General features: G+C 47.4%; 1 pseudogene; it reads left to right on the top strand.

Moving 5' to 3' along the window:
* The first annotated feature begins 5,311 nt into the window (after positions 1 to 5,311).
* LOC109433977 (free fatty acid receptor 2) lies at positions 5,312 to 7,923 on the top strand (annotated as a pseudogene).
* Positions 7,924 to 8,239: the final 316 nt, after the last annotated feature.

Here is an 8,239-nt window from a genome sequence, read left to right as displayed (position 1 = left end):
TTCTGAATCTTGGTGGGCAGCAGAACCCAGCTCCTGTTCGAGAAGCTGATAATGCTAAGACCTTGTTTTCTCTGCATCCCTCCTATGTTTAGGCAGTCAGGTGTAACTGCCCAAATTCTAAATCTGAGACTACAAAATGGTACAAGAAAGAGGGACAGTGGAGAATCACTTCTGGTGGCAGTGGTGACAGTAACTGTGGCAAGTAGAATGTGGCTCTAGGGCCCAGTGTTCCGTGTGTGTGTCTGTGTGTGTGTGCGCGGGCGGATTGCCTCCCATGTCCTCACTAGACTGGATCAGTGGCATGACTTTTAATGTGGTCCTGGTTGCACAGCTTCCTTTATTCCCCAAGCCTTGTTCTCCAGCCTTCCTGGCAAATCTCTGAGCCATCTAACGTTTTTATCATATAATCCCTAAATTAGCCAGAGAGGTAACCTCTGTTGCTGTACTTAAGAGCCATCACTGAGATACTCTCCAGCACAATGACTATCATCTGAGAAAGCCTGAATTCTATTGAGAGATGCTCAACCCATTAGTAATCAGAAAAATGGGACAGCGTTAAATAGCAAAGAAACATTGCTCGATACCCATTTAGCCGGCAAAGACCCAGAAGCGGAACAATGCCAAGTACGGGTGGGAGTGTGGCTCAGAGATTCACCAGCTGTGAAGCTGGTAGCTCTGCCCTTTTTCTTTTTTCTGTCTACTTTGGTCCTATCCACTCACCCATCTGAAGAAAACGCTGTGGCTGGGCAGTGTGGGCCGTGCTGCTTGCCACTTCCACTAACTATCTCACCTTAATTCTAGGTGTTCACGAGCAGCATAGCTCATAATAAATGCTCAATATGTTAGCTGTGAATATTTTTTCTTGATTTTATTTTTCGAGCAAGATCACACACTTAGAAATTTTTTTTTTTTAACAGTATAAAAGGCTATACAGAGGAAGGTAAGTTTCACTTCCACCCCAACACCCAGTTCCCCTTCCCAGAGACAAACAACTGCTAACAGTTTCCTGGGTATCCCTTCCCCCAATCTGCTCCTCACCCAGCATCCAGAGGAATCCTCTGGAAACATAAAGCAGATTACAGCACACTTCTGCCCACCATACTCCGGATATCTCCACATCCTGACACAGCCACAGGGCCCCACGTGATCTGGGTCCTGCTCACAGTCCTGACCTCATTTCCATGGCTCTGCCTTCCCTCGGTCCCCTCGCAGCCATTCTGGCCTCCCTGATCTCCTCGCACACACTGTGGCTCATCTCAGGGCTTGCTGTTCCTTGCTTACCTGCTCCGACAGTCTCGCTCTTCTTTCTTGCAGGTTTCTGCTCAAACATCACCTCCTCTGCGAGGCCTTCTCGGACTGCCCTCACTTTGTGCCCCTTAGTCTGCTTTTCCAGTCTCTGTCCTCATTCTTAGCATCACCCCCTGGTTTGATGTTATGTATCTGTATCTCAGTCTATTGCCTGTCTTGCTGTTAAAGGGCAACAGCTGAACATCAGCTCCATGAAGCACGGTCTGTTCACCGCTGATGGCCCAGCACCAGCGAATGCTGTCCCGTGGGGGCCGCTCTGCAAGTCCTCACTAAGGTGTAACCGTGCGGGCCCTCTGCTCTTACAACTACCTCATCCTTCTTCTACTGCTTCATTTAACAGCACGTTTCGGAGTTTGGTCTACAATGGCATAGGTAGATCTGCCTCATTCTTTGAAACAGAGGTGGAGTATTTCTACTGTTGGATGCTCCATAGTTTTCAGTCAACCAGACCCTTTATTGATGGACACGGGGTGTTCCCAGTCTTTTATTATCAAAGAACAAACAGAAAACTCTGTGATGAACCTACTTCTTTGTGCACGTGGGATAGGATAACTGTACAATAAACTCATAGATGTCAACTTGATGGGTGGGATTTTTAATTTTGAAAGATATCATCAACTAGCACCCCCAGAGAAGTATCCCAAGTAACAGGGGCAGAGAGAGGAGAAGAAGAAGAGGTGAGAGAGTGAGGGGGGCAGGAAGCTGACACAAATAGAACTCGTAGGCCACGGTCAGGACTGTGTCTTTGACAAGAGCGAAGGGGAAACTATGGGACTTTGAATAGTGGAGAGATGGGACCTGTTTGTCCTCTAAAGGATCATTCTGGCTGCTGTGTGAACAGATTGAACGGGGCAACAACAGAAGCAGGGGGACCGGATAGATTACTAAGGAATGCAGGTGAGAGATGGTGATGATCGCCTGAATGGCGGGTTGGAAGCAGTAGATGTAATGAGAAGTGGTTGGATTTGGGATATATTTTGAAGACAGACTAGAAATGATTCGCCAGTGGAGTAAATGGCAGAGAAAGAGAAAAGTCAAAGATATCTCTCAAGTTTGGAGCCTGAGCAAATGGAAGGATGGGGAAGCAAAGTCTGTATCACCTGGGGTCCCACTCCTGAGCTGCTGGACGTGAGGGCCTGGAGAGGCAGCAGCTGGTGGAGGGGAGGCATCGGGAAAACCTCAATTTCCTAACAGGTGAGGTTTCTTGATCTTAGACTGTTTGCGTGGTGAAGTGCACTGAGCCCAGCTAAAAGGCAAGTGAGAACAGTGACGACCTTGGACCCAGTTCCCTGGTGGGGCCCACGTTCTTCCTTTCTCTTTCCTTTCCCTGTCAGTGCGGGCTGCTGAATGGATGGCTGCACACCTCTGTTCCCTACCATCTTAAACTGTTTCCTCATCATTCCGTTTTCAGTGTCCCCCTATTTGACCTTCACCCCATCTCTTGTTGCTAGATGCTGAAGAGGACAGCCATGGCTCTGTGTTGTCACGGTATCAGGAGGGCTCTGAACCAGTCAGGGGCTATCAGATTCTGACCAGCTGCAACAGCTAATCAGGAAGTATCAAAGATCATGAGAGGAAGATAAGATCAACAGATGAGACAACCATCATCCGAGGTCAGCCAACGGCAGACTAAAGTCAGCACTCTCGAGCTCGCTCCTGTGTCCTCGCCCCATGGCCTGAGCAGCTCGGCCTGTCTACACAGCCATGCTGGCCTCCTTTTTGTTCCTCCAACACAGTGAGCTTGTTCCCACCACAGTCCTTGGCTACTTGCTGTTCCCTCCACCTTGAATGCTCTTCACATGGCTGGCACCTTCTCATCAGTTCAAATGTCCCTTCTCAGCCCAGGCCTTTGACAGCTCTCTCTAAAAAGAGCCCAGGCCAGTCTCTCTCTAGACTTCCCTTGTTGCTTCCTTCCTTCACTTGAAATGACCTGGCTGGTTTATTCACTTGTTTACTGTCTGTCTTACTCATTCATGTCCCAGAGTAAGGGCTCAGGGCATTTGAGGAATGGGAAGTAGAGTGATGCTGAAAGGTGAGGCATTGTGGAGATGAAGCCCACATACATAATTAGTGCGAATCAATCTGAAGCTTGACTTAGTTGAGATGTTGCACTGCCCGCTCCCATGATGCAGCTGTGTGTGAGGTCAATGCAGCCTTATGATTCTGTAAAACAACTTCGTCTGAATTCCCTTTTCTACCCTTGTGATCCCAGGACCCCAGCACCAAGAATGTCCCAATATCAGAATTTGGCTGACAGAATAAAAATAAAAGAAAGATGGCAACAAGCACAGGTTCTGACCTACTCTTTGCTTATATCATCAGCTAGCAAGCTCTGACACGCACCTCCAACTTTCATCCTTTAACTCCACATATTCAAGTGCCTATTCTATGCAAGGGACTATGCTAGGTTTTTTTTCTGGGGACAAACTTCAAAATAAGTTACTTCCAGAATAGCCGATCTTACCTAGACTCAACACTAGCGCCCTATGAAAAGAAGTGGGGTCACCCCAGGAGGAACTGTCTTTTTCCAAGCTGCAAGAGGGCTTATTGAGAGACTCCTGAAGTTTTGGAAACTGTCCACGGACCTGGAAACTACTAGAAGAGAGGATTCTGCAGCTTTGTTCCTGACCTGACAATTCGCTCTGCAGGGCTGGAGATGGTGATGGAGAAAATAGGCCACTCCCCTAGCATTTTAAGATAATATGAGCAGCCCTATCCAGCAATTTTGGCTTTCCAGTAAGTTCTGTTGCTCAATCAAATGCAGACAGTAAAATGACACAAATTAACTTGGTAGAGAACAAAAGATTATTATGCTGCTTTCATCCCATGTATATCAAGCATCAAAACCCTTCCTGAGTGCCCATTTTAGGACAGGCACTCTGTGGGTTAGGGAGGACCAGCCTACAAGAATGTAGAGAAACCACTTGGGCACCAAGGTGGGGAGTGATGAACTAAGTGAGAAGAGATCCTTTCTGCTGGAGAAATGGGGCTGAGGATCACTCTTCCTGGGTCAGGGGAAAGAACAAGAGTCTCTGTTGGCAGGGTCAGGCAGCCAATGGAAAGACACACACATTCCCTTAGGAGAGACAAAGCATCCTCTGTGAGCGTCCATATCTTCATATGTCACCTCGAAGTGATGTGGACCCTATGCAGTTTTGTGAGAGACCAACAGTGATAAGAGGGTGACTCAGACAGGACATGGTCCACAGGAAGAGGGAATGAGTCGGAAGAAAACAAATCCAACTTGCCCTGGAAGCAATGTGGACTCAGGATAGTCTGAGTTCAAGCAAACACATTTGTAAGAAGGGAACAGATGGGACAATGGAAGCCGGGCAATATAGTAGTACCTCGGTTTTCAAATGTTTCAGAACTTGAAGTCTTTCGGGACGGATTACATTCGAAAACCAAGGTACCACTGTACTTCAGATACTAACCAGTTTCAGCTGGAGCCTCCTAGAAAGAGGATGGGAAATTGACCAGGTCAGGGGCCTTGAGAGAAAAGATGGGGGAAAAACAAAAGAAAGAGCAGAGGAAGCAGGAAGTGAATGCACATGCAAAATTGTTTGAAATAACCGTCCGTGGAAAAAGAAACAGAATAGATGATTTGGAATGCAGAAGGAGGAAGAAGCCCAAACAACAGTTATGATCTGGATTCTGGGACAAATAAGTTTGGTGGGAACAGAATTTGGTGGAAGGGACCCAGGGTCAAGCTTCCTTGTAATGAGCTCAACTATTGACCTTCCCCTTCCTCTTTTTGACCATGTACTCTTCCAGGTGTGAAAAAGTCTGTTGCTCGTGGGAGAGGAAAAGGTGGCCCAGATGGACAAGGTTCCATCTGCTTCTGAGACCTGACATATTTGAAAAGCCATCTGTCTTCCTCTAGGAAAGGGCAAGGCACCCAGCTTTGCTTGCTCTCAGGGCAGAGGCTATTGGGATCATGACCCTACAAAGAGATGAGATAGAAGAAATGCATGTAGATAAACTTATGAAGAGGGAGCACGATATGGGGTTTACTATCCAAGAGGAGGGGGAAGAAGTCATAGACACAGGAAAAGGGCCAGGACAAGGCAATGCAGAGATGGTGCAGGTGAGAGCAAGAGGAAAACAACAGGCAAGCTCAGTCCCAACTAGGCAGATTCCTTCCTGTTCACCTGGTCCTCTGAGATCCTCCAATTCGGAAACGAGCTGCACAGATGGGTACCACTAATCCGTTACCAGTAACAGGTTAAGGACTTAAAGCTTTATTTTGAACATCTACATTAATGATAAGTTAGAAGAGATTAAATGTGACTCTTTTTTTTAATTTATTTTTTAAATTTATTGGGGTGACCATTGTTAGTAAAATTACATAAATTTCAGGTGTACAATTCTGTATTACATCATCTATAAATCCCATTGTGTGTTCACCACCCAGAGTCAAAAATCTCATGTACATATGCTTTCTTCAGGGGGAGAGAAGGGTTGATAAAGACTATTTGGATCTTTAAGCAAATATAATCAGTTGGAAGAGCCTATAATCAGGTGGAACTAGGATTTGGGGAAGTTCTCACGCTCTACATAATCGCAAGAACCCTATAGGAAGAACTCCATATTTATAACAAAGCTCTATGGTTCTAACTTCCTTTTCCGTTCTATATACCCCTCCATCTTGGCACACGGCCTGAGCGTGCATGTGGCTTGCCATGTCTGCATACACTGGGTTACAACCTTTTCTTTTTCCCAAATAAATCCTGTTTGGTGAATTTGCAGACAGCACACCGGGAATTGTGGGAGTTCTGGTGAAATCACTGGTTGTTTGTGGTGCAGAAGAAAACAAGCTGAGGCAGAGAGGAGGTAGAGTGATTGTCCCAGAGTCACATGACTGATCTGAGGCATGGCGAGGAATGGAATCCTGGTTACCTGGCCCAGGTCAGGACCCTTCCATTACCCCACCCAAACCTACAGGTTTTCTTTGGATGGTTCAGCGTGGAATCAAGAAACTGGGCCTCTGGGACTCACTTTGGGCTTAACCTGCTTTTCCCTCGGGCTTACTCAAATTCCCATTTTTATAGGTGGAGCTGAGAAAATTGTGTCCAAGCCCAATGACTTAAAGAGAGCAAAGAAAAAGAACACATGCGAAGATAAGGAGAGAGAGAAAAGCCACAACTCGGCTGAGTAGAATTTGGAGAAACTCAAGAGACAGTCTCAGGCTTCCTCCCTCTTTATGATGAAGCTGACTGTATCCTTCTCCAGTCTATATAGCCATTCAGATATTCGTTGAGCACCTACTAAGTGTCAGGCACAGTTCTAGGTGCTGGGGACACAGTGATGAACAAGACAGATGATGTCACTGCCCTCACAAAGTGCCCTTTCTAGTGGGGACTTGGAGACCTCAGCACTTCTCTGTGGGAGCTGCTGAGACACCAAAATTCTTAGGAGACTATATTTTCTTCTCTCTCTCTCTCTCTCTCTCTCTCTCTCTCTCTCTCTCTCTCTCTCCCTCTCTCTCATAGGGTGGAAATGGAAAGGAGGAAGGTGCTAAAGAAGTAATTTGGTTGGGAAGCAAGGAGGTTTTTCTGCATGACACACCGGAAGCAGAACAGTACTGGGTTTGAAGGTTAGCAATAATCGCTCGCTGAAGCAAGGAGAGGAGATGCAATGAAGCTAAGAATGCATTCACCCTGGTTTAGGGCTGGGAAACCCATGGTCAGAGAGGATACTGACCCCATCCTTTCTTTATTCGGGGCCACAAGTCCCAAAGCCTGGGATTTCTCTTCATCTACATATCTTTTTTCATTGGTCTCCCTGCCAACCTCCAGGCCCTTCGTGCTTTCATGGGGCAGGTCCGCCAGCCCCACCCTGCACCCGTCCACATCCTTCTGCTCAGCCTGACGCTGGCAGACCTCCTCCTGCTGCTGCTGCTGCCCTTCAAGATCGCGGAGGCTGCGTCTGACTTCTGCTGGTATCTGCCTGAGATCGTCTGTGCCCTCACGGGCTTCGGCGTCTACAGCAGCATCTACTGCAGCACCTGGCTCCTGGTGGGCATCAGCATCGAGCGCTACCTGGGAGTAGCCTTCCCCGTGCAGTACAAGCTGTCCTGCCGGCCTTTGTATGGAGTGATTGCTGCTCTGGTCGCCTGGATCATGTCCTTTGGTCACTATCACATTGTGATCATTGTCCAATACTGACCAATCAACAATGAGTGACGCCAAAGGCCACCGTGTCTGCTATGAGAATTCCACCCAAGAACAGCTGGACCTGGTGCTTCCTGTGCAGCTGGAGCTGTGCCTCGTCCTCTTTATCCCCACAGTAGTCACCTACTACTGGCACTTTGTGCATATCATGCTCTCCTGGTCCCAAGTGGGGACCTACAAACACTGGTGAACGGTGGGGCTGGCCACTGTGACCCTCTTCAATTTCCTGGTTAGTTTTGGGCCCTACAATATGTCTCATGTGGTGGGTTCTTCCAGAGAAGTCAAAGCTGGAGGGTGTGCGCCGTGTTGCTTAGGGCTCTCAGTGTTTGCACTGACCTTTTGATTTTTCTATTTTTCCTCCTCAGCTATCCACAAAACCTGTGATAAAAGGCTACAGAGGCTGCAGAGCTCAGGTGCCTTACTGTCAGGGTGCTGGAGGAGAAGAGTTGGAGAGACGGCTGCAGAGAAAGGAATGGTAGCTTGGTTAGGTATGGCCAATGTCATCTTCACAGGAGACGAAAATTTGCCAACTTGGTGTCACTTCTTTTGTGGAGGAGGGCTCAAAAAGGGAAACAATGAAACAGAACTGGGGTGAGGGCTCCTATGTCTAGTTTAAGAAACAGGGAAGAGCAGTGAGCATCTCAAAGCCAGCTCATCCATTTGGGAGAATGTTTTCAGTTTTCCCCCTGTAGTTTATGATGTTGCCTTATTTGTGGTGGGTACTGCTTCATGGTAAACCATAAGCCCTGTTATCCTGG

This window comes from Rhinolophus sinicus, linkage group LG11 (assembly GCF_036562045.2).
Source record: "Rhinolophus sinicus isolate RSC01 linkage group LG11, ASM3656204v1, whole genome shotgun sequence".
NCBI lineage: Eukaryota > Metazoa > Chordata > Mammalia > Chiroptera > Rhinolophidae > Rhinolophus > Rhinolophus sinicus.
The sequence above is the reverse complement of the archived record's forward strand: the minus strand, read 5'-3'. Positions and strand labels throughout refer to the sequence as shown.